Source organism: Lepidothrix coronata, unplaced genomic scaffold (genome assembly GCF_001604755.1).
Source record: "Lepidothrix coronata isolate B3197 unplaced genomic scaffold, Lepidothrix_coronata-1.0 Scaffold99, whole genome shotgun sequence".
Taxonomy (NCBI): Eukaryota; Metazoa; Chordata; class Aves; order Passeriformes; family Pipridae; genus Lepidothrix; species Lepidothrix coronata.
Window position 1 is genome coordinate 2,067,855 of NW_016690279.1, and position 26,492 is coordinate 2,094,346.

General features: G+C 47.2%; 1 protein-coding gene across 8 annotated transcripts in view; it reads right to left on the reverse strand.

The window, feature by feature from the left end:
• Positions 1 to 26,492, reverse strand: part of ZHX3 (zinc fingers and homeoboxes 3) — a 44,434-nt gene that overhangs the window by 12,231 nt on the left and 5,711 nt on the right. For 4 of the 8 annotated variants that reach the window (XR_001876132.1, XR_001876131.1, XM_017822662.1 and 1 more), the window contains exon 2: positions 15,915 to 16,021. The gene's annotated coding sequence lies outside the window, so the exon portion shown is untranslated. Of the gene's footprint in view, positions 1 to 3,035; positions 3,055 to 3,515; positions 3,767 to 4,595; positions 4,778 to 11,930; positions 12,222 to 15,914; positions 16,022 to 26,492 lie in introns of those variants that run through there. The other 4 variants (XM_017822656.1, XM_017822657.1, XM_017822659.1 and 1 more) reach the window with 4 other exon arrangements.

Here is a 26,492-nt window from a genome sequence, read left to right on the forward strand (position 1 = left end):
TAAAATTAATCAGTTGAAAAACATCTTTACAACTGATCTCAGTACATAAACCACCACTGCAGATGCCTCAGACCCATCTGCACAGCCATGAGTGAAGAACTCCATTTCCTATGTATTATTTTATGATTAACTGGAGCAATGAGCCATTAGCTACCTGGCAGCCAGGAAGACAGAGGGATTGTACTTAAATTCATGGTTCTTATTTCATTTATACCTGCTAATTTCATGGTGAGGTAGCAGAGTAAGCAGAGCAAATGACCAGCACACCTAAACCTGTCACTGCTGTTGGAAATTTGAGGGAAGGTTGACTTAAAGCAGAGTCAAACCAATTCTCTGTGATGCTCACCGAGAAACTAATGCTGGAAGGAAAGATGGACCAAAGGCTATTTTGGCCACATGCAATGCAGAAAATCACACCAGAGGAGGAAGATAGAAGCTGTGAAATCCATCATCCCAATCCATGAGAACAACACAGCACTTCTGCCAGAGACAGTCCTAAACCTACAGCACTGGTATGATCAACCCCCTCCTGTAACGCTCCCCAAAAAAACCCTCTTTCCTCCCAACACAGGAGCCCTCCCAGCCTCATGGGCAGCTCCAGGTACACACCACCAACCCTCTGCAGAGCAGCTTTGCCTCCACTGAGGGAAACAATGCCCAGACTGGTCACAGGGAGCTTTGCAATTGCAGAAAATTTACTTCTGCAGAGATTAACAAAGGGAGGTTTCGAAATCTGCACTGCTGAGTATGAACTTTCAGCTTTTTCCAGCTTGGCTGGATATAACTGGTTTGGTTTTAAATGTTTCACTGAATTAACGAGTTAGGTTGTTAATGCAAAACATTCCTTCCTCACAGTGCCAAGGTCCCCAGTTAGAAGATTAATTTTTGTGACCTTTTGCAAACCTCGCCTAGAAACAACAACCAGAAAACCCACCAGGCAGCATCACCAGCCAGGACACAGCAGATCCAGTCCCACTACCCGGGCACAGGGATGCCAGGACAGCTGCCCTCCTCTGCCCCCAGCCCAGGCAGCTCCTGTGTGCCCAGGTTGACAGCAGGAACAAGGCTCCATGCAGACACAGGAGATGGCTCCGTGCTCTGCAGGCTCTGGTGCTCTGCTGAAGAGTGAATGCTCCATTAAAATAAAATGAAATTAATAAAAAATCGTATTTTTTAAAAAAATCAACACCAAAATAGAAGTAAAATAACAGTTTTCTCAACACTTTCAGTGCCTGCTAAGCAGGCAGACACGCTCCCCAGGTCAGAGACAAAGTTGATGTTTCTGTCTCATATGGAGCCAAGCACAATATTGGCACTTTAAATAAAAGCAGTTTGTTTTCAAGCTGAAACTCTGCAGGCCCCAGCTGATAGCATCATATTGGGGGGGGAAGATGAAAAAAATCAAAGGAGGAAAAAAAAGTTGATGTTTCTGAGTTTTTGTCTCTCCCCTTCAGGCTCTACTTCCAGCCAGGCCCAGAAGATGCAGGGCTGTCTTTGGGAATTCCACAGATGACTTCCCAACTCCCACTGTAATTAGCAAGGCCATTAAATAAATTATCCCTGTGGCCAACACCAGCAACTGGATGCTCTCTGCAGCACCCAGACCAGAGGGCTGAGCTGCCTTCCCCTTCCCAGCACCAAGCATCCCACTGTGTGTCACAGCAGGTCCCCAGCCTGGCAGACACTCCGTTTGCCCTGGGCAGCACTGGGTGCATTTACCAGGGTGCTGGGGAGGGAAGGAAGAACAGCTCCATGGCCGCCCTGCTGCCAGCTATGGCAGGCCTGGGACTCTTCCTCTTTGGCTGGGCATTAACGTTCATCCTCCATTTGGAGGCTGTTCACGAGAAGTCATGTAGGAGCTTCACCAGTTTGATTAATTTATTGCCAAAACATGCCCGGTGGGGGCTATTGCCAATCCATTGCAGGGACACGCTGTGTGGATAGACATGCTCTGGTAATTCACAGACCTCTCCAGGCCCCATCCCCGGGATTCAGTACAGGCACACACAGAGGGAACAGAGCACCTCTCCACAGAAACTTCCAAGGTGTGGACGGGACCTCTCTTTCAGCTGGGCCAGCACAGCTCTCTGACAGAGAACAAAAGGCATGATTTGGCAGGGCTGAGCTTCTCTGTTCCCAGTCTGTGGCTGTGCATCCCTGCTAGCTGGAGTCCAGCATCCTCCCTGAATATCTCTGCAAAGCCTGCAGCTGGGAGGAAGTCACAGGATGGGAACATCTCCAGCAGCCTAAAAATGCCAGCAGCAGAGCATCACCCCAGCTCCCAGCACACATCTCCAGCCCTCACCCAGGGCTGGCACCTGGAGGTAGCATCTGTCACCCAGAGCCTGGTTCATAATCCAGACCGAATTCATGACACACTTAATTCTTTTGGGGTTTAACCCCACACAGGACTGAAAGTTCCCATCAATGAGATTTCCCCCTCCAGAACAGACTAGTACCACACTACCCCTGCAGGCACTCAAAGCCCAGGTGATCTCAACACGAACCAGGAGAGCCACCAGCAATACAATAACCACAACCCCGAAGGGGCCACACAGCCAAGAAAAGCCTCGTCACATCTTATTCTTTTGTGCTGCACAAATGTACAAACACACGCACAAATTTCAGCAGTTTTGAGCTTCAAGCAGCACCACAGTCAACATTTGTACTAAGGAACAATTTCTCTTTATACCAACTGGTCAGGGTGCTTTGTAGCTTAAGCCTGGCTTCGAAACCACGGGTACAGTCTAAATGCAGTGGAAGCCGGTTGACCGAACAATCGAATTCATTCTCCATTCCTTGGCAGGCCTAGAGCAGAAAAGCGTCTTTTCCATTTAGGCCAGTTAAACAGAGCTATTCATTAAAATTTCACCCTTCTCCAAACTGCTGGACTTCTCCATTTAAAATCTGCCTTTAAGAGAAGCCCTCTCTCCCCTGCCCCACAATGCTCCTCAGCTCCCGTCTCAGGTTGTCACCCTTTTCAAGCTGTTCCCATTTCGGATTGCTCTCGTGCTCCTCTAACAGCAGCACCTCACCTGTGTGTTGGTACCTGGGCAGAGGCTGCCTCAGCACTTGGGGACTAATGGCAGTTATCTCTGCCTTTTTTTTTTCCCAGACAAGCACAAAACTGAGCAAGATGGAAGGTTAGAAAGGGCTGGCTGAAACAGAACACGATTACAGTATAAAAATAGGTCACTGGGATAATATAACCTTTAGACTATTGGCAATGTGCCCCCCTTAGAGACAAGCCTGTGTGCTGTATTTCAGGAGAATGTGAGGAATAAAAAACAACCACCCCGACACACATCCAAACAAAACCACTGATCAGTCCTTGGAGCTTTGCGTGCTTCTGTTTGAACATCACTAACACTAATTCACTCCTTTTCCTCTGCCCTCATCCATTTGATTGAGCACAAAATAAACGTTATGCAATCACACCATTAACATCTTCCAAAAAAGTAATAATCTCTTTTGGCATAGAGGCTTCATTACAGATTTACTCTGTGTTACACTACCTTAGCAGAGTTCACAGTCCCAGCATCCCAGGGACCCACCTCCATAGCTTCAATCCTCACATTTTATCCATGTTGCAAAACATTCCTGGCATTCCCCCAAAGGAAAAGGTCCAGCAGACAGATAATCATGTCTCGGCAGAACCAGCTCCAAGGTTAGCACTACCAGCAGCTCACCACAAAGCATTAATGGAGCTTCAAGAACTCCCTCAGCTCGTCCATATCTGGGTCTCCCATCACCTCACACTCAGCTAGGGAATGCCAGCGGGTCAGTTTGTGCCTGAACAGAACAGTATGGTCATGCTTAAAACACACAGGAGGTCCCATTTCAGTCCCTTGTGCTTTCTCTAGGAGGTTCTCTCTTTGCTTGCATTGCTAGGGCTCTGTTTGCCACTTCAGCTTGATCATAGGCCTCTCAAACAGCCCCTCACAGGTCACCAATATCCTGCCACACCACCTTTGGACATGCCACACGCTCTGCAATCCCCCCTTAGAGCTTATTACCAAGCATCATCACTTAGGTAGGGCAAGACCAGCTTTGGCAGTAGCAGCCTTCAGGAATGCGAGTGAAAAGGGGAATGTTACACCTAAAATCCACTTCTTCGGGGTTTTATTATCTGAAATTGCTGAACTGGCTCCAAGCCAAAAATCTATTGGGGAGCTCAGAGTAATGAATAAGAACCAGAGGTAGCTCTTAGTCCATGTCAAATTTCTAACAAGGATACTCCAGGCTTTTAAATCAGCAGGGAACACTTGGTCGAGCTGGTGAGGAGCTCATGGGTGTGAGCACCCGATGGCACCAGAGCACCCACCGTGCTCCCAGTGCTGCTGCAGCCTGTCCCGTCCCGAGGAGGCATCCTGGGGGAAGCCTCGTAGCCCACCCTTCTGCTCACAACCCCACCTCCAGGCTTGCACATCCAGCTCCCTACTTGGGAGCCATCACCCTAAATTCAGGAACTATAGCTCTGAATGCCAGCACAACATTTACTGTTAAAAGAAAACCAGTGTCAGCTTTTAGACCAGCACCAAAACAATCCCGCTGCAGAGCCACTAACCCAAAAGCCTGTCACACAGGTTTCTCACCGAGCATCCAAGTCCCTTGTGGAACGAAGAAACGCTTGCTGAAGCCAGGCTGGTCACCAGCTACCCGAGCGGCCACGTAAGGGACAGACCCGCAGCAATTCCAGGGAAATAAAGAGTGTCCAGAGCTTTAAAACAAGATGTGGGTGGGAAGGACTAAACCAAGCTACTAAACAGTACCAGAGGCGCTTGGAACTGATCATGTGCAGCACAGTCTGACGACTAGGAGTGCTGCAGCCCCTTCCCAGCTGAGCATTTTTGGATTACTTCATCCCCCGTGCCCTTTTGCAATATGCAGCTTCGAGAGCTGCGTTACGTTCTGGCTCGGCATCAGCTCCCATTCCCCCACGTACAGTTGCTATAACCAAAAAGACAACTGCAAAATACTTGGTCTGAACGCAAAGAAACGGGGTTTGGCAGGTTGGGGTCGTAGATTATTTTTTTCCATCCCCATGGATCCTGCTTCAGAGTCATCCTTTCAGACCTTGCGCGCAGCCGATGGCTTTTGCAGCTTATTGAGCCCGCTGGTTTATGGCAATGTTTTTCTGCTCACTGAACTGGCTCATTCTTTCAGCAGAACAAACTGTTCCACGTTGAGGCAGGAGTTGGCTGTGTTTTAACAAAGGATTTTTCCCTTCTGACAGTGTTTTGCAAAAGACCCAAAAAAAGGAGTTTGGAGCCAAGTTACAAAAGGTCAGGAGAGGCGAGTCAAGCACTGGGTGTAGTTCCTGTATGTCACAGCCAGACAAGGAAATGGGTGGGGAGAAGAGAAATGGCATTTTGAGCTGCAATAATATGTATAAAGTGATATTAATGAGGAATGGGCTTTTGAATGAGGATGGCAAGTATGCAGGCACTATAATTTTTGCTTTACAAGAGCAGGCTTGTTAGGTAGGCTGAGGCCTCTGCAATCATTTATCCCTGTGAAGCAGGCATTTGAGAGAGTTCAAGTAGCACTAGCAGCGAGAAAAAGGCAGTCTTATTTGCTTCCCCCTCCCCAAGCTGATTTCAAGGAGCAACAGTACTCTCCTCTCCCGTCAGCCAAATGAATATTCAAAAGGCTTTTGCCAAGCCAACTCCAGTCAATCACTGGAACAATGCTGCAGGAAAGAAACACTGGGTTGAGAGACCTGTGTGAGACGGGCACCTTGTGTCCCCTCTCTGGCTCTACTCTAGCATCCCAACCATCTTTAATGTTTCAAGGTGCTCCTGCCGAGGTCTGCTGGTGCCACAGCCTGCTCCATCCCCTGCCACGCTGCAGGACAGCACAGCTAGAGAGGAGCTGCTGGACGGAGGATAAGCATCCTAAGCCAGGGTGCCGAGAGGGGAAGGACCCCGGCACAGTGGTCCCAGCAACACAGCCCTCCTGAGGGAGCTGATGATAGCTCTTCCCTCTCCTCTGCTACAGGCTGAGACCACAAATGTTTTTGGCATGGGATGGACAGGTTCTTGGTGAGGCCCCACTCCCTGGTCAGCAGCAGCAGCTGGTAAGGTCTGGGCCTTTCTGCTCTGTGTACATGGACAAACCAAGATGGCCAACTCTGGCCTTGCAGATGTTGGAAGGAGGGAGCTAAGGGGATCTCTAACAGTTATCACCACGTCATGCCTAATACTCAAGCTTTTCCAGGCCTCAGAGGATCCCTGAATAGAAAGAAACCACCCACCACTGGAACACAGCCACGTTTGTGGCTGCAAGGGGCAGATGTTCAACCCCATACAACAATGCAACACAACAGTTGAGGCTGTAAGTGAAGAATGCTGCATCCACTTAAAACTGAAGAGGGAAATTAGGGACACCATCTAATTCTAGAACTACCACTTGGTCCTGATGCTTACAGTCCACATACCTACTCTGCAAGAGTGGTACATGGTTTTCTTCCATTGCCTTAAATAGACAATACCCTGGACTAAAGCATTGAACCACAAGGACTTCAGAGGCATATGGTCAGACTGGCAAGTGTTCAGCTCCTTCAGCCAGAACACCAGTTTTCAAGAGTTCAGTTCCTTTTTAGTACCTACATAAGTGACAGACTTCCAGAAGTCCCAGTTGGACTGGACTGGACAGGACAGGCCCTGCAGGCATAGAGAAGGGCAGACCATCAACAGAGCTCAGCATCCTACCAGCCAAACCCTTTGCTGAGATGTGCCTGAGGAGAAGCCGAGTTTGAGAAGTCCTCCTCACCACAGCCAGCATGAGATCCCCCAGCAGTCAGCTGCCAGGAAGAGCATCATCCCTACCACCAAATCCTCCTCCACTGAACCCCAAGAGCTCCCACAGGACAACCTTCTCCCTTTTCTCTGAAATGCTCACCATGTCTTTTAGGACTGCTAGTAAGACACAAATGGATTTGGGACTTGATTTGAGATCTCTGTGGGCAAGATCTGGGCATCCGGCTCTCGCACCTGCCAGCCAGACACAATCCTGGTCATTTGCTCTCTGGTTTGGAACTGTACTTGTTCAAAACCATTTGACAAGACACTCTGGACAGCAAGCAGAGACACAGAACAAAGTTCAAGGGTTATTTGTGATATGAACCGTGCTAGTCAGGACTCCTCTCTTCCTCCAGCTGTTTAGTGACACTTGGTATGGATCTGTCCTTACTGGAGAGTCAATTATTTTTTAGTTGAAAACTCACCATCCTCTGTAGGTCAGCTGTGAGTTGAAAGCATCCCAGTTATTTACTGCTGGAAGCTAAAGGAATTTCCTTACTCTCAGAAGACAGACCTTTAAAATTAGTTTCAAGTTCAGTTGTGATAAACAAATCATGTTCTCCTCCTTTCCCTCTCCTTTTTTTTCTGTAGTTTGTTTTTTGTTTTTTTTTAAATCATGCCTGCTGGTCCACCCAGCTTTTTCCTTAGCTGCCCTCTGCAACTCCTCATTTAAAAATTCATTCACAAGGATGCAGGGGAACATAGACATCTGAGAAAAATCAGCAAAATCACATCCCTGCTTTCAGAGCTTTCCCTTTGACACTCGATTCCCCAGGAATGCATTAAAAAAAATTAACAAACCATCACATATTTGGGTTTTTCCCCCCTTCCTACAAGAAGCAGGAGATTGGGAGTTGGGCTGTCACCTCCCTATTGCGGATGAGGGCTCAGGACCTCAGCTCTCTGCTGACAACCAGCCAGCAGAGCCTCTTGCTAGCTGGAAGATGAGCCCAATCCACTCACCCTGCCCAGCAGCTGGGGATGGAATCAGTTCCCAGCAGACAGAGGAGGAAGACAGAAGGTGTTTTAAAGTGATATGACAGCCCAATTAAAGGGTTTGGGGTTTTGGACTGAGGTCTCCCACAAGCCTTAATTCCAAATATTGATGTCCTCATCAATTTGTGGATCACGAGGCCTCGATACAAGGAGATCCTTTGAAAAAATTCAGGCGTGCTGGGAGAATTGCCCCCTTGCCATGTTTCAGCAAGTCTACCCATGAACTGCCAGCAATTACTAAGCCTCCACTCTGTATTCAAAGCTCTGCACAATGGAGTTTATTATTTTTAAGCCTTTCAGACATCAATGTGGCAAACTTAAAGAGAGCTATTTGGAAGATTAAGACACAACCACCACCATATTATTCAATTTAGCTCCAACACTGAACACTTATTTCTGTAAAGAGTCACAGCTAATACATTGCCAACTGCCAACAGAGACAAACACTTAAAACTGTAAGTCACATTGCAGCATGGTCTTATAAACCAAATCTAAGATATAAGAAGGAAATTACTATCATTATGCAAATTGCTGCCATTATGCCTGTTACTGCCAAGCCATATCAAACCTGTCTTCAGGTCTTGCCCACAGGCTTCAAAAATACACCCGTAGAAATGACAACCCGAGGCAATCGTGCAGCCAGGTGTGAAGCTACTAGTACATCTTCAATAACTCTATTAGATGAGTTTTCTAAATATTTTATACGTTCATACAAAAGCAAAGAGACTTGCTACCCCCTCCCCACTCACTGCCTGCTCAGGGCAGTCCTGCGGCAGAGTTTACGAATAGCTGCTTTTTGTTCAAATCCAGACCTGCAGACAGGTGACAAAGGGGAGTGACGGGAGAAAACAGAGAAAGGATTTGTGCCTGTTTTCTATCATCACATTGCTTACAGGAGAGCTGCCTGCTGCATTTTGCCCTCCCGAAACCATCCCACCCCTCACAAAAAATTGCGTGACTTACACGGGACGGGGTGCGGGATGGGAACAACATCCTTCCATGGAAACAAGGGAATGAAATGAGTCAATTAAAAAAAATAAATCAGTTTGCCACATGAAAACTGTCATTTCATTAGAGCTGATTTAACCTGAAGCCTTTGGAGAAAATCTGTCAGGAATTTAAAATTTCCCAGTCCTTCAACTGAACATGGAAAAGTTCTCATTGCAAAGTATGCCATGAACAAGAGAAACATATTCCTGGTTTACACCACTAAAGGCATCACAGCCTATGTTATAACCTCAGAGAGACAGAAATCAAGACTTCCTCCTCCTTTTTCAGAAAGAAATGAAGGGTGGTCTCATTACACCAGTCTAAAACATTCATCATCATCATTAGGGTGGAGGGCACAGCAACATTATTAACTCTGTTTCATAGAACTAAGAAAACAGCAGGATAAACTAAACTGCAGGAGTCAGCACAGGGGACTGTAAGGTAAAAATGACATTTATGCTGTGTCAGCAGGAGCCTGCAAACACAGGAATGGGGATGACAGACTGGTAATGGCACGATGGAGCCTTTCATTTCTAGGCCAGCAGTTCATTTCTTGCAGTCAGGTTAAGAGAACATGGTCCTCCAGGCACCTGCTTTCTTCCTTGGGCTGGGAGTGAGCAGACTTGGAAGCATCTTAATGATACTGCACCAAGATGACAGCGTGTCATGCTGGATAAAGCTCAGGACAGAGGGAACTCCCTCCATACACGAGCCCGTGATCACCCACCGGCAAAGGCTGCAGGGAATGGATGCCTCCAGTGTCGGGAGCCGGGGGACACAGCACTCACAGCCTGCAGGATTCATCCCTCATCATGTCAGGAGCAGACAGGGCAGCTCTGCAGAGAAACACCTCAAGGGCAACACTCTTCAGATCAGTCACACGAGTCCCTGTGTGGAGCTGCTTCCAGAGTGACCGGGATCAGGCAGAGCAGCGAGCAGGAGGGTCTGCTAAGGGAACTCTCCATGGATTCCTGCTGTAACACTGCACATGCCTCCCAGAGACAGCTGGGAAAGTGGTTTGCAGCACTGTTCAAAGCACTGGGGAGCTACACTGCCACTGGGTTTGGGGTTCTTCTACACCAGCAATTGCAGGGGCAGCACCCAAAATTCAGGGCCAGCTGCTTCTATCCATACCCTTCATCCTCTCCCCACTTCTAAAATCGGGCATGAGGCTCATCACCACGTGGCAGGTGCTGGTGAAGGAGATACCCTCACCTTCTAAATGACTCAAGCTGCCATCCTAGGCAAGATCCCACGGGACAGCAGCTCCTTGCTTGTGGGATATTCAGGTTACACTGAGCAAGGCACCACTTGCCGTCCCCCCGAGCACATCAGTGTTCTGAAACCATTCACCAGGGTTCAGCTACATTAGGAAATTGCTGCCAGCCTCTTTCTCATTGGAATCTTCTCCTCATCCCAACTTGGGGGAAAATGCACAACCTTAAATGTGTGTTGTCCCAGCATGAGAATTGCATGAACCATGAAAGGGGAAAAGAAGGTGGTTAACAGCTTGAAGATACCACATCCTCTACATTGAGAATTCAATTTCTTCCCTTTTACCAATGTCAGGCCTGCTGTTCAAGACAGTTTTACTCCAGGAGGGTTCCCAGATAGAGGCAGAGTCTGAGGGAACAGCCAACAGACCCATCTGCAGTCTGAGATTTACAATCCCCGATCCAGAAGCAGCCCCAGCCTGTCATCCTGCCCTGGAGAGCACACTCTGCCAAGCTATCCAGCCTCACAGCATCCCACCCAGCAGATCAGTCAATAACTCAGGATACCTTGAAGAAAAAAGGGGTTTGGGCTTTGGTTTTTGAGAGGAGCAGAACAGAGAAGCTTCTGTCCAAAAGGGATGGATTTTTCCCACTGCTGGGCCACGCCTCTTGCACAGGTGATAAAAAATTCATACAAAATATTAACACCAATGATGAAAGAGCTGGCCCCAATTTACACTCCGCTGCTTCTCAACAGCCTGCACAAGACAGTTAACCCAGCTATGAGACCAGAGGGAAATACAGAGAAATCCTAAGGAAAGCTTCTCAGCACAAGGAGCAACCACCTTGCTAGTGCAGTTATGCTGGGAGCCCTGGGATCTCATGGCACATATTCTCTGGGTACCTGTAAAACCATTTAAATGGATCATCCTGTTCTGTTTTTCCCAGGAGAACAGAAAAAAGGCCCAGGAGACGGTCATGCTTTCTACTCCATCCATGTTCTTCACACACCAGCTATGGAAAAGGGTAGGGAGCACCTTCCCACTGACACAGCTCCTGGTTGGAAGGGAAATGCTGTCACCAGTGTGTCACAGAAAGGGAAATGAGGCACAGAGCAATTTTAAATAACTCGCCCAAGGTCACAGGAAGCTTAGAGCAAAGCAAGTAATTGAACTCAGCACTTGTGTGTCCCCAGTCTAGTCCGTTATCAGAAATCACCCCTTAATGGGTCACCTTTAATCAGAAACCCTCCCATTTTGCACTGCCAAGAGATTACACTGAATTATACTGGCACAGGGAATCATTACGAGTTTCCCTTCCAGCCCAACATGTTCAAAGGGCTGTTTTGGAAACAAAATAAAACCTGTAGCATGCTCGGTGTGCTGGAACAGACAACCCCCCAGTGCTGCAGAGACAGCTGAACCACCAAAGTGCTCACAAGGCTCCAGATCAAACTGGCAGATAAGAAGGTGTTTTTTCTCTGCAGTGAATCACTTTGTTTTGAAGGGTGGCCTCCAGTGAGTGAGGAGTCACCATTTCACCTTGCATTTGTATCCTCATTCATAAATACCTCTGATGAAACAGAATATTGCAGCCTGAGCACGGAGCCAGACATTCAAAAGCCTCTCCTTGAACCTGATGGGGCCATCAATGTGTGTTGCTACAAAACAACCAAAAGGACTTTACCCAGGCTTTCACAGGTCACGGGCACAGTTGTTTTCCCTTCCTAAAGAAAACCTGTCTAAGCATCTCTCAGCATTCCCCAGTCCATTCAGAGGCCAGACACAGCCTTTGCTGGAGCCTTCCACGCCCCAGGGCACCTTTGCCAGGCAGGGATGGTTGGAGGCATCTTGGCAGCATCCAGCCTGGCTGCTCCTGGGAGTCTCCCACCCCACATACCCCGATGCCTTCCAGGGGGACAGCTCACCTTGCCCAGAGGACCAGCAGAGCCCAGGCTGCAGAACCACCGCACATCCCAAACCCTGCTGACCTCCGGCACGGGGAGAAGAGGAACAGCAAACCCAAACCTCCTGACACAGGATGACCACACAACAGACAATCAAACCACATCTGTGGCTATCTGCAGCACTCAGATCATTTTCAGCTGATGACAAATAGTGAAAGTGTTGGGCAATAGGTTTGGAAAGGGCCACACAGAATGGAATTTGCCTTTCATGAAATACAATGCAGGGGGAGTCAAAACTGCTAGTGTGGGTCCAGCCAAGAAGTTCATACAGCATTTAGGCATCCAGTGGCCTCATCTTTCTGAGTACAAGCAGTTTAATTTGTCACACTGATAGTGTATACATGTCCTGAGCAAACAGGTCAGTAAGGAAGAGGAGTAGCAAGGGAGGGATGAGGGAAAGGGATGCAAAGGCAATCAGAAAACTGCATCTGAGCAGCAAGTTGGGAACCTTTAGTTACACATACGGACCGGGGAGACAGGAAAATGAGAGGTAAGGGAGGCTTCACAGTTCTGTGCTCAGGGCTATGGCCACCTGCCTGGGGAATGAGGAGCACTATTTAGTGCTAACCCCCAACCATCACCTTCCTAAGGAGCACCAACACCACAGGCTTAACAGGAAGAGAGAAGAAAAGAAAACAGAGAGAACCTCACCTGCACAAAGACTGTTACAGAAGAAAGACACCAAGCACTACATGGCTCAAGGACAACTTTGCTTTGCAAACCCTTTGAGTGGGGAATTCTTTACTTTGTGCTCTGCTGCAGATTTGCAGGTGAATGTTTGCTCCTCAGAAAAATTTCTCTCTGGGTCTGGAAATTAAATCTATCTTTCCCCCATCTGCTCTTCACTGGCAGAGCAGAGGCTCTGGGTGGAATGGTGATGGCAGCTGAATGAGTGGGATAGCCCTGTCCCAGCCCAGACTGCTTTAAGACTACTCACCAGAAGACCTTCCTGCCACTCCACACCACCAGACCACAAACCCCAGCGAGGAGCACGTCCGATGCTGCAGCTGGGACCAGAGGCTTCATGCCGAGCACCCAGGCTTGTGAAAGCACTATGTTTCTCTCACCATGAGTCCTGTCTTTCCTGTCACCACCAGATCAGGATGAACCCCTCAGTCCTCTGCAAGAACCAGCTCAGCAGAAGCACCTCCAGAGGGTTATTAGCAACAAGACCAAACTAGCAGCTGTGGGCCTCCAGATCCTTGGGCCCTAAACACAAGGCTGAAGAGGCATGACATCAACTATGTCAAAAATTTGCTTGCTTTGAAATCCTACTCCTGCTTATTTATGTTACAGGAGTACCCAGAGGCCTCAGCCAAGCCCTGCAGAGCCGGGGCTGGAGAAGTGCATTTGCACATGGAATGGCCGTAGAATCACAGAAGGGTTTTGGGTTGGAATGGACTTAAAGATCATCTAGTCCAACCCCCCTGCTGTGGGCAGGGACACGTTCCACTAGCCCAGGTTGCACAAAGCCCTGTATCTCCCCGTGGAGCTCCTGCCCCGTGACCAGCCACAAGCAGCTCACAGTTTTCAACAGAAATAACTCACAGCCAGGTTTGGAGGCGAGGAGGGGCAGCAGTGAGGTGGACAGGCTACAGCAGAGATCCAGCACAAGGAACCAAGCCAGCAGTCAGGCATTTTGGACACCATTTGGACATCCTGGGGCTTCTCTAGTGCTCCCACGGCAGAGTTAAAATCTGCCTCCAGCAGCCAAAACACCCTGAGGAAAATGCTGCACACTGAGCTGTGCAAACCCCCACAAGGATGTAGAAAAGGTTGTTAACTATTCAGACAGGTCTGAGATTGATTCGTAGGAAGGATGAAATCAAGAGGTAAAAATAACATTTCCAACACACCACTGACATACCGAGCCCTTAATCCAAGGGACTATTTCCAGGCCAAGAGCATTCCTCACTGCTCTTACCTTCAGCTGCAAGGTCTGGGCCAGCAGCTGCTTTGGAGGAGCCTGTCTGAAGGTAACAGGCAGCCCAGGGAACAGCCGAGCCTGAGAACTGGGATTTGCAGGAAGAGAAGATAAATAATTGAAGGGACAACTGAGCACAGCTTGCTACACCTCGCTCCACAATCCAAGAGCTGAAAGTGGAAAAAGCAAAACATTTTCTCCCCGAATTCATTCAACTCCAATTTTGCTAATTCAAAGTCTTCTACTTGCTTTACCATGCACATATTCACTTCCCAGATACACTGCTAGGAATAGGGTCTTGTAAATAAAGTTTACAAAATAGGAAGGTTAACACACAACATATTTTTCCCATTACTTCAATACATCCTGCGAGCTCTACAAGCTTGGTAAAGAAAGAGTCTATTTAAAAATCCAGGGTGGGGAAGAATTAGCTCACCAAAACCATAAACAGATTTGCTTTGCACTTTCAGTCCAAGGGAAAAACAAGACAGGCCATGCGTGTATTGATGCACACAATAGCACAATCGTTTTAAAAACAAATGAATTGGGAGGGAGAGGACACCAGAGGAGGGTGGCGGGGGGGAAGAGGAGTGGAGAGAAAAAGGCCAAGTCCTAGAGCAGAGATCCTCAGTTTGGTTCTCGAAGCTCCCTCAGAAGGTTTTGGAAAGCCACGTGGGCCAGCACAGGACCGTGAGGGGTGGCACACTTTGCTACAAGGCCACGATCCATACCTAGTGCCAGCCCTTCGGCAACCAACAACGTGATTTTCTGCAGATGGAACACAAAGGAATCCTTCCCACTTACCAGGGACCTTCCACATGCATTACTACTGTCTTTCAGTGGCAGATACCAAGGGATATAAAATTTAATTCCCTCCTCTCTACTCTCCCTCCCAAGACACCCTGATTCTGTTTATGAAGGCAGAGTGAAGCTACAAAAGCTTCACCCTCTTCCTCATGCTGAATTCTCCATCTGTAAGAGTCAGACAACCCAGAGAGCCACGGTGTTCACTGCATTTGCACAGTCACTGACACCAGGCACTGAGGACCCACCCAGATGCAATTAACTGAGGGAACTTCAAGGAGGACACCCCTCGGGGGGCTGAGGGTGCACGTGGATCCCACCACACCACGTGCTGCAGCGGGGTCCCTCAGTTTATTCCTACCAGTTGAACAGGCTGCATTTAGGCTGCAGAACTGGAAGTATGTCAGGAAAGCTGCAGCAAACAGCATCAGTCCAGTCACCGTATTCCCAACGCTGATTATTTAATAAAGTCTAGAAACAAGCAGTCTCCAGATGTGGCACATCAGAAGCTGGGTAGAAATCACTCCAGGGTTTGAAAACCCCCATTTCCACAGGGACACTCGTTTATCACAGCTATGAATTGGGTGAACAAAGTCCCCGCCAGCCTGCTCACTAAAGCTCAGCTTTAGAGCTTCGTTTCGTACAAATAAAATGGCTTGGCTGTGCTGTGAGACCCAATTTCTTCTTCAAAAGTCTGGAACAGCATAATGGAAAACTGGAGTGTTATTTCCAAGCACACTTCTTCCATCCACAGAAGCCAAGGGGAAAAAGCATCGCTCTCCTGACCCCTCATCCACACCATGGGACAGGTGGACATTCAGTAAGTTATTCTTAGGGCTTCTGAGGGGTGGGAAAATAAAATAAATCAGTGACTAGCACACAGACAGAGGAGCCCCAGCCAGGAGAAGAGTACAAACACAAAGGACATCTGAACCCTGTTCTGTCTAAGGAGCGATGTTCAGAAGCAAAAATAAAAATTGCCCCCTTCTCAGGGACACCTGGAAGCACAACCCAAGACCTGTTCCAGCATCAGAGCAGTGCCAGGCTCAAGGTAACAGAGCCAACCACTGCATGATCACTTCCTTCAGCCATTGGGTCCCGACAGCCCACACAGGAGAGCCCTGGGATACACTGGAATAACCACATTTCTCTGTCCATGCTGCACAGGACAGAAAGGTGCACAGTCCACACAACACACGGAGCCCGCAGTGACCCACCTGCAGGAGGGGCCACGTCCTCAGCTCGTCCTTCTCCAGCTCCTCCTCCGTGCTCACCCGCATCTTTAGAGTGCCTGCAGTCGCCTCAGCTGTGCTGGGATTCAGGGCTGGAAGAGAAGACATTAAACTAAGAATTACTGCTGCACCTCCACAGGAGAAGCTTAGCAAAGGCTAAAAGTAAAAATAAGACACTGATCATTTCAAGGTGTCTCCCAGCCCACGCCATCCACCCCGCTGTGCTCCCACAGTACATCCTCACTGCAGCACCCCAAACACCCATCTTTGGTTATTTTTCCCCACCCCATTAGCAAAGACATTATTTATCAGAAGTTAACCCTGTCTGCTGAATTAATCACCAGGCACTCAAGCATGCTACTCTCAACCCAGTAAAAGTAACCCCCCTCCCAGCTGTGGTGTGCTGGAAACCAGTGACCGCCGCTGTCCGGCTGTCACTGCTCATGGCTTTGGTCCTCTACAGGGCTGGAAACCTCAACTGGCCAGAACATATTTAGAGCAGCAATCACAGCACCCTGACTGTCACTGCCACATCCAGCAGCTATATATAACCTGCAGCTCTGCTCACAGCTGTGGCCTTCCTTTCTCCCCTTCGTTTTTCCCCGTTGCCATCCAGTCCCTGTTCCCTCACCCCTGGAGAAGCAGCAGAGCCAGCCCCATGTATTCCATAATTTCTAAACTTTACTGTCTAAAGAGATAACCAGCCAAGTGGATTTCTGGGATTAAGTTCAGACCAGGGAAGAAAACAGCACACTGAAAAACAGTCACCCTGGAAAAAGGTAAGCCAGTGCTTGTAACAAGGATGAAAAATAGGAAAATTATGTTGTGATTGCCCAAGTAAAGGAAAATTTATGCCTGTTTGCTGTTCCTGCCTGAGCATGGGCAGTGACAGGTTCTCTTATCCCAGCAGCATGTCCCAAACATCCCTGCCCACAGCAGAGGGACTGGGACTAGATGATCTTTAAGGTCTCTTCCAACACAAACCATTCTGTGATTCTATGAAATGTCCCTGTGCTTCAGCCAGCGTGTGCTCCAGTCCCTGAAGTTCTCTGCCAGAGCCCAGTGATCCCCTTCCCAGGTTAGCTCCTGCTGACCAGGCACTTTGCACACAACTGCTGAGCTTCTTGGACTAAAATAAATAAGTGGCATGGAGAGATTTCACCAAATTACCAGCACAGATGCATCACAACTCAGGGAGGTGCTCCCCAAACCCATCCAAAATCCTGCAGACAAGAAGTTTCCACTCTGGCTGTAATCACACAGACCAAACCCAGCAGGACTTGTAAAGAAAAGAGAATAATAAAAAAAAAGGCAAAGGAATTGGATGGGGTAGAAGGACACAAAGGTTTTCCCTTGCTGAGCACTCAGGTGTCCCAATGCTCCCTGCTGCAGAGCCACACTTGGACAAAGCTTCCTCCAGACCTGCAGTGCTGGCTGCTCTATGTTATTTTCTATAAATTATTTGCTGTATATTATTTTCCTAAATTAATTCACGGCAAAAGCAAAGCAAGCCCAGAACTGGGGAAAAAAATGATCTCCAAGTCTGGCAAATCACAAGAGTTGAGAGAACAAGAAAAAAATGCTTCAAATGCCTGCTAGATGCCACAGCTTTTTCTTTTTTCCTTGCTTTTCTTTTTTTCCTCCCCTAAAATGAAGGGAAGGCTTATCCCTCACCAGTTAGGTTTCAGCACACTTGGAAAGATCCCAGCGTTGAACGCCGAGACCTTGACACAACAGGTGACAACCTTTGCTATGCCAGAAAAAGTTTAACATATAATAAGAAACAAATACTAGACTGCTGATGGAGTGGGTTTTTATTCCAGCAATTGGTGTAAATGTCCTGTATCAACTTGCACAATGCAATGACCTCCTAAACGGAGCGATAACAGCATGGCCCCGCTGCTTATCTGCCGTTCCTCCTTCTCTAACACTGCTGCTCCTCTCCCTCTGCTATGGTAGGTTTAATATCCTTCACATGTTCCTTTAGGGATTCAACATATGCCTAAGACTTTAACAAACAAGATTTTGTGTTCCTTGGAATACCTAAATTAAAGAGTGACCTCGATCACAGCAGTCTGAGCAGCTTCGCGCTTCTAGAAATTAAAGGTGGCTTAAATAGAAACTTAAGCTGGAGGCAGAGAAAAATCTGAGTCTCCCAAAACCTTGTTCTGAAATATGGAGTAAAGCCCCTGCAAATTTGGCACCATGAGCCATGATTACCCTGGCAGCTCCTCCTTGAATTCCCTGGAACTGCTGCTTCAAGTAGAATAACACAGAGCTGGGGCGAGGGAGCAGGGATTGGGGTTTCCTCAGAGCAGCACATGCAGACAGCTCAGCTGCTTATCACTGAAACTGGAGCAGCAGCAAGGACAACCAAGGCATGCTTTTTTTCCCTGACTTCTTTCCGATATTAAAATCCCAGCATCTGCCAGCCAAGATTCACTCAGGTCCTTGTGTCTCAGTTATTCCCACTGTCTGCCGGAGCAGCGACCATCGCTACCACCCCACTGCTGCCCTCACGCCTTCCTCAGGCTTACTGAGCAGCTCAAAACCTGCAGACAGCCCCAGAATGGAGAATATCTTCCCCAAATACCAGACTCAACACAGAATAAGTCATCTTGCTATATCTGGGGGTTTAACCCCGTAACAACCAAACCAGCCAGGCCAGTGGGCTCGTGCAAAGGGAAGAACACCAGCCTCGGGCAGCACTCCTGTGCAGGATCCACTGAGGAGCTGAACATTTCAGAGCCAAATCCACTGCAAAGGCTCAAAAATACAGATTATTCTATTTTCCTTTCACCTGGTAACCCCACCTCAGATTTTTTTTTTTTAACGGATGTTAGCTCTCTTTTGGGATTTATTATTTTTTTATGTCACTGAAAAGAGAACTAGGTTGTCCCAGAACAAAGCCTCCTTGCTGAGCAAAGCCTGGTTCAACCTGAGACCTGCACAAGCAGACATGGCAGCCTCTGAAACATGGCCTGAGATTTCACACCCTGTTCGGGAATCAATAGCACAGATCCACTCCCTGCTCTTGACTATAAAATGATTGTTCCCTACAGAGAAAAAAAAAAAGGAAAGTTGGCATTAAACTGGCATCTTTAATGACTCTTGGGAAGAAAACGTGCAGAGGATGCTGCAGAACATGGTTCTGACCTGCAAAAATGCACATGGAAGAAACTTCTCAGATATGTTGAGACCTTCTGACACTGCCCAGCAAAGACTCTCCAGCCCTGCAGCCTCCACTGCCTGTGGGACACTGATTTTAAAAGGTTCCCATTACCAAAATACAATTAAAGGACTAATAAGGAACATCCCCCTCTCTGTCTCTTCCAGCTCAAGTGAACCAGTGTCCAGGAAAAGCTGTGCCATCCAGACGGGCAAGTCATACAGTTTAACGTCCATAACATTCAATTTTAGAAGCAAAGAGCATAAAATATTTCTAGACAACATCTGCTTTCATAGACAGGCACGCAAACTTACAGTATGTTTAGTCACTTCAGTCTTTTCAAGTGCTTGAAAATTTAAGCCCCAGAACATAATTTCTCATCTCTTGCTTATTTTAGACTGAAAACAACCGTCTCATCACTCCAGGGCAGCACTGTAGGGAGGGAGAACAGGACAGCAGCGAGACAACTCTCACTGCGGGAGAATAAACTGCACCTTCCCTGTGCAAGAATGACCAATAAGAAATATTAAAAAGATATTTCCAAGCCATTTGAGCTTCCAAGAACTGATGATCAACAAGCTTTTCAGACTATCAAACTCTGCTGTTACTTTTAGGGAAAGTATTGCCTCAATTTTGCCCAATATTTAATCTGAGCTTTTTTCCCTACAATTTTAGGATGATGACCTCTTTTTCTACCCACTGTGAATGCAGAAAGCAACCACCACCACCTTCCCTTTTAGGCACCTGAAGATGTATTTCCTGCCTCCCTCTCCTCCTATCTAGAGCCAAACAGCTCAGGTTTGTTCTCACCAGGGGTTTCTAGCCCTCCAGTCAATCTCCTTACAACTCTCTGGGTCTCCTCCAGCCAAACTCTTCTCCTGTCTCCTGCCAGATCCAGAAGAGTACACCTTCCCCCATCCTTCTGCATTATGCTGCTCCTGATGCCGATGTTTATTTTCAGCTGAGTTTTATGTCCAGTCTCCAAGAATTTACAAGCAGATAGAGACACGGTCCAATCCACGTCTACAGTAATCATTTTTTCCATTGGAAAGAGAAGGAGTTATGGAATATTCTCGTTAAGCTAAAAATTCCTATTGCAGAGTTTTAAAAATTTCAAATCCTGTTCAGGTTGGACTTTAAAAAAACCACGTATATATGGCATGGAGCATTAAAGCTCAGCAAAGGACAGCCAGCTTCTCATCCAGGAAAAGGAAACAACAGATTCCCACTCCTCTTGTTCTCACTTCACTGCCCAAAGGATGCCAAAGGACCACGGGGGGACACAAATGGCTAAATTTTACTATCTATTATTTGAGAGCAGAAATCACCACTTTGTTCCATGTTTTATTCAAGGCCTGACAGGGCTCTGATCATCCGTGTGATTATCCAGCTCGCTGAAACAGAAGAGCACTGGCTTCCCTTTCATCCAAAAATCCCAAGCCTACAGCAGGACGTGGGAAGCCGCGGCTCCGGCTCCGTTCCTGCACTGCCTGGAGGCTTTGGCATCTTTAGCTCCAGCTCCTGCTGTGAGCTGGGATATTCTGGGATGGGGAACTCTGTCAGTCCCCCGGGATCTGCTTTCCATGCCGAATAACATATTTAAACAGTCAATACATTCAGTAACACAGCTGAACAGCTCCTCTGCCCTTACCTCCAGCCTCTCCCAGCTGCAATTACTGGTCCCATTCACACACAGTTTGTGGAAGCAAGGAGATAATAAAAGCAAAAATAAGTTTTTTCCAAAAAAACATTCCCTTTGACAGGCAGCCCTGCCATTAACTCAGGGATAAAAAAAGCCTGGGAGTCAGCAGTGACAATGCTATTATAATACAAATTATTAATATGAGAGACCTCATTGCTCTCAGCTTCCACATGCAGCTTGGCAAAAGCCAAAGGTTCTTATTTTTTTTGGGTGCACAGACCTTGCAAACTCCACAGTTAGCAAAGAAAAAAACCACACTGACAGTCTTTACACTGTCCACAATGTCTTTTTAAGGTGATTTGTCATTTAAGCTGTCAGCTTGAAATCTAATCATTTAAAAAAATGAATATAATATTATGTATTACACTCAGAGGCTGTAACCACTGCCAAATCCCTCTGACAGTTTTTAGAGGATTATAATCACATTCCTCTTTTAATGTTTCATTCTCTTGCTTCTGTGCCAAAGAGATGGGAAGGAGAGTAAATGGCCACTTAAGAACAACGTATGACAATCCAAACCAAAGCTGGAAATGGAGCAAAGCACTGCTTTCCTCCTCCCTGGGGGGAGATGCTCACCAAGAGCATCCTTAGGTGGAACACAGCACCCAAAACACTTTCAGACACCAATATCATTTTAAAGTGAGTTTTTCCATGAAAAATCCCTTTTTTTTTCCAAGGAAAATCATTTAGTATTGTGAGGCAAATGTGTGGCAGGACAAGCTTTATGCCATTGAGAAACACCAGGCTCTTGCAGAGACCGGACACAGCTCAAGTCAACAGTGCCACAAAGGGAAGGTCAGTGGGATCCAGAGCAGAAAGAAGAGCTGAGCACACCACAGAGGCTGCACATCCTCCCTTACTACATTTGCTGCTCAGAAACCTTCTTGCCCTGTTTTTTTCCTTAAACCCTCCTTCTACTGAGGTGGAACAGATGAACAGACCCATCTTGGCTCTTCCCAGTTTGCTCCCCACACTACAGACGAGCCCAGTCTGAGCAAAGTGCCAGCTGGGTCCCGATCCCAGCTCCTGCAGGGAGCCCAGAGAGAGTTACACAAAACAAGGATTTCAGCATTTCTTAGCAGAACCTACATGTCTTTCTTTTTTTCCCCCCCTCAAAAAAGTGCCTGGAGCACAACTGTGCCTGTTTGTACAAAGAGGACAAACAAAATTGTCTAGAAATGGAAGCGAAACCTTATTCATCCAAATTAATGGGCAAATTTTACAACACAAACACATGAAAAATGTTGGGCTTGTTTTCTGGTGGGGTTTTTTTTGTTGTTTTGTTTGGTTTTTTTTCCTGCAAGGCCCCCCCCTTTTTTTTTTTTTTTTTTTTTGCAGGAGTGTTCCTTTACAAAAGCATTCTTCTGAAAGCTTCTCCCGTGAAGCTCCCCTCCAACAGCTACTGTTACAAATCTGTGATAAAAGATGTATTCAGCAGGGTTTGGCACACAAATAGCGCCCAAATGGGCACTGCCAAAGCCTCGCAATTTTAGCACGAGCTCCAAAATACTTGGAGACAGAAAAGATGCTCTTGCTGGGAGCATCAGCTTAGGAGAAGCTTCGGCTCTTAGGGTCGTGAGAACCTCAGATTTGATCAGGATAGAAAGAAAAAAGAAAAAGATAAGTGTCTAGACACAATTCTGGAGTAAAACTCTCAAGCTGGAGGGCAACATGATCCAGATTTTCAAGGACTGATGGTCAAGCAGATGGAACCTTGGATGGATTATCACATGATTTGATCCAGCCTCAGGATTTTAGTGTCTCACTGGTGACTTGTGAATATTTTTGGGTGAAACCATGCTGTGAACTTCAGCCCTGGGAGCACCATCAGAACAAATGCTTTGCAAAGGGGGAGAACAGCTGTCCCCAGGGCCACTGCTCCCTTCAGCCAGGGCTCCACCACACGGGTGGGAGCAGAGCCGTGGAGATCCTGCACGGCTGCAAACACGGGCTTCGGAGCTCAGCTGAGCAGGGACACTGCTTCCTGCACAGGGTATGTGACTGTGATTCAGCCACTGTAATCCTGTCAAAAAAACCCAGAAGGTCTTGCTCTGCTCTCCCTCACCCCCCACATCTCCCTGTCCTTGCCTCCACAATCTCTGACTATCCCTTAGCACATGCCAGACCTCTCCAAGAGCTTCTGCACCAGCAGAAAGTTGTACAAGGTTATCCCTTAGCATCAGATCAGCTGTCTCACAAACCTCCAACTTGAGCTTACAAGGGGAATATAAATGGAAATCAAACCCCATGCTGACTCAAGGAGGGAGGCCCATCAAAGATCCCTCAAAGCCCAGGGGACACACAGGCCCAGATGGAGGAGGACAAGCCCCAGTGACACGGGTTGGTGGCTTTGCTGTTCTGTGGAAGTGGGGCTGGGCCCACAACACGTGGTAACACCTACAGGGGCCCTTTGCAGGACATACACACATACACACCCCCAACACAGGCACAGCTCTTCTGTCCTGCTGCTCCTCCCTCCCTGCCAGAAACAACCCACAGCCAACCCAGACCCGGCATCCACGACACGGGGGAAAAGAAACATCTCAGCAATGAATAGATTTCAGCTGGAATCTCCTGGGAGACGGCATTAAAATGAAGGAGGGAAGAAATAAATAAATGAAGGAGAAAAGAGCCAACTTACCAGTGTCTGCCATGCCAGCTTCTAAAACCATAAGTCAAGCCCTGAAACCCGTGGCACCGGCTGCCAGTCTGGGACACTGGGAAACAACCAGGCTAATGCATCTCCCTGCCACTCTCTGCCCATTTTCCAGATGGAAAAGATGCCCATTTTCCAGCTTTTCTCCATAACCACAAAGCTCTGGAGGGTTTTTTTTTTTCTTTAAAGAGCCGAGGTTTTCACAGAAGTCCCTGGTTCTGAGTGCTGGGCTTTAACCAGGACATAGCAACGGGCTGCAGGGGCTGGCCACCAGCTGAACTCTTTTCCAACCAGCTCAGCTGGGGTCTGGATTTGGGAATGCACACTGATGCATTCAGGAACTACTTCCCAAAACGCAGAGTTTAACCCCAAAAATGTATCATGCAGCAGCAAGCACAACTCTATAACATCCATAGATACATCACTCTGTCCACACTCACCGGGTCCAGCTCTAAATCTGGTCACCCATCAGTCACAGAAAATATAAATATTCTCCCTGATTTCAGTGCAATATTCCCAAGTTGATCTGGAGAACCTACGGAGTCACTAAGCTATAATTAGAGGTTTATTATAAAAGGTGTTTGGGATGCCTGTCAGCACTGAAGGACACTGTGTATTTAAGGTACCCTTAACACAGGCAGCAGCAGCAAGCCATTTTTTGGGCTTTCATAAAAAAAAAAGCCAACTTGTTTACTCATCCCAAATGACTTTTCTCAGTCTCTGCTTTGTGTATTTCCAGTCTCTAACTTGAATAATGGCATTTTAAAAAGGCTAAAAGAAAAAGCCATCAGTGAGGTGGTTTAAAATATATATTTTTATCCATAGCTCATAACATGATTACCAGCTAAATCTTGCTTTTCCCTAAAAAAAAAAAATAAAAATACCGGGTGCAGAACATGCATATTCACTCACTGGTTATTGTAGGATTGTTGACATTAGCTTTTATTTTTAGAAAAACATCAAGTGTGGAGGGGAAACGAAACAATGCAATACTTCTTTAGGACTGTCTCTAACACCAGAAAAATAGGCAAGGAAAATCCCAGAGTGACCTGCTTGCTGTGACCCTTCCCACAGCACATCAGGCTGGAATTGATAAAATAACAAATACTGTTTCAAAGCACTTGGGTTGGCCTGGCTTTTAAAATTCTTTTAAAATTCTTTTAAAATTCTTTTAAAATTCTTTTAAAATTCTTCTTTTAAAATTCTTCTTTTAAAATTCTTCTTTTAAAATAACATATGATAATAATATCATACGGCACCATATCCGGAGCCTTGGGGAGGGAGGGGACCTGAGTGCCACACACCAGGGATGCTCTCTGGGACCTGCTCTCTCTCCTGGTTGTCACACCACAGGTGGCTCTGGACAGCAGCCATTCCCCAAGCTGGAAGCAGGGAGCACATTGGATCACTGGCTCCCTCCCACTCCACATCAAGGACAAGCTTGCTCCATAAATGCACTGGGATTTCCCGCCCCTGCAGCACAGTGGGGTACACTCAGACCCAACACTTGCAGGGCCAGGGGTTCAGCACATCACCCCTGAGCTTCTAAACAAAATATTTTTTAAGCCTACGAGCACCAAACTGTATCACAACTTAGCAAATGTTCCTAAAATTGAGTTTAAACTGGAACGAAAAACCATCTCTAAAGTGATGCTCTGGCCCAACACCTGGCAGCAGCACCACCTGTGCTGCGCTGCTGGAAAATAAGTCCTGAGGGTGAGGTGGCCACAGCCAGGAGGGGGAAAACATCATTAGGAGATAAAATCATCTTTGCTGATCCTGAATGTGAATTCAGGTGTGTAATTACACAATCTGCCAGGTACAGCTCTGCAGAGGTGACCTTTCCTGGTGCTGTCTGGATGTGACACCATGGAGGCACCAAGGCTGAGAGAGGATTTCTCCCTCCAAACATGACCCACCGTCGGGGCAGAACCAGCCTAAAAAAGCAGCAGAGCAAGGCAGGGCAAAGCAGGGCTGCAGATCCCTGTGCCAAGAGGGTGCCCAGCTCCTGGACGCTCTGAAATCACCCCTTCCCAAACGCCAAATTCCATCCCTCCCTCCAAAGCACAACAACAAAATATTTGGGAGCTGGATGGATGTGCAGTAAACATATTTCACTGTTATTGGTCTCCAGTGGACTTGTTTTTGCATCCTGCAGCAAAGCACCACTTCGAGGGAATGTTTTCCTCTTCCAGTAGACTATTTACTGTCACACACCTACATAAAATTACGGATATTTGACTTACAATTCTATTTCTCTCCCCCAAAAAAGCAGGTGAAATAGAGCTTCTTGGCTGCAAAATTAGCAATACTTTGTCGCTGCAATTCAGTTTCAAAAACCTCCCTCAGCTCTTTTTTTCTAATCACATGCAGAACAGCTACACTGCACATACCATTTTTCGCTACATTGAGCTTGAGGAAAATTTAAGACTTCCTCCCCGCCCTGTCTTCTTTTTAATGGGAGATGTGATTATTGAAATTAATTCGGAAAACAGTCAGCATTCACCAATCAGCTCAGCAGTTTGGGTTTTCTTCATCTGCTGGTTACATGCTAATTATTGTACTGGTGGGATTATTTCCCATTCACATTTGGAATTTACAACACAGTAGGGAATTGATTCAATTAGAAGAAAAATACCAAAAAATGGAAGAAGAAATCAATGACATTTTATATTCAACATATTTTTTTTTTCAATTTTCCTCCCAGTCTCATGCCTACAATGCCCTGACAAACTCAGCCCCAGCAGAGCAGACACACAGGGCAGCGCTTCCCAGCATTAAGGGGCAGAGCAGCAACGAAATCCCCAGAACAGATATTTTGGGAAGGCATTGCAACCCTTCCAAGTTCATCAACACCTCTGTCGCTCCTCCCCATCCTCTGCTGCCTCACACCAACCCTGTCCCTTTTCCAGTTGGCCAACAATTGTAATTAAGAAGGAAAACCTCCCCATGTGTGGGAAACGAGGCCCCATTTCCAAGGCCAAGGCTCCAGCGATGCCGAAACGCTCGTGCTGAGGCAGGGAGGATGTTCCCTGC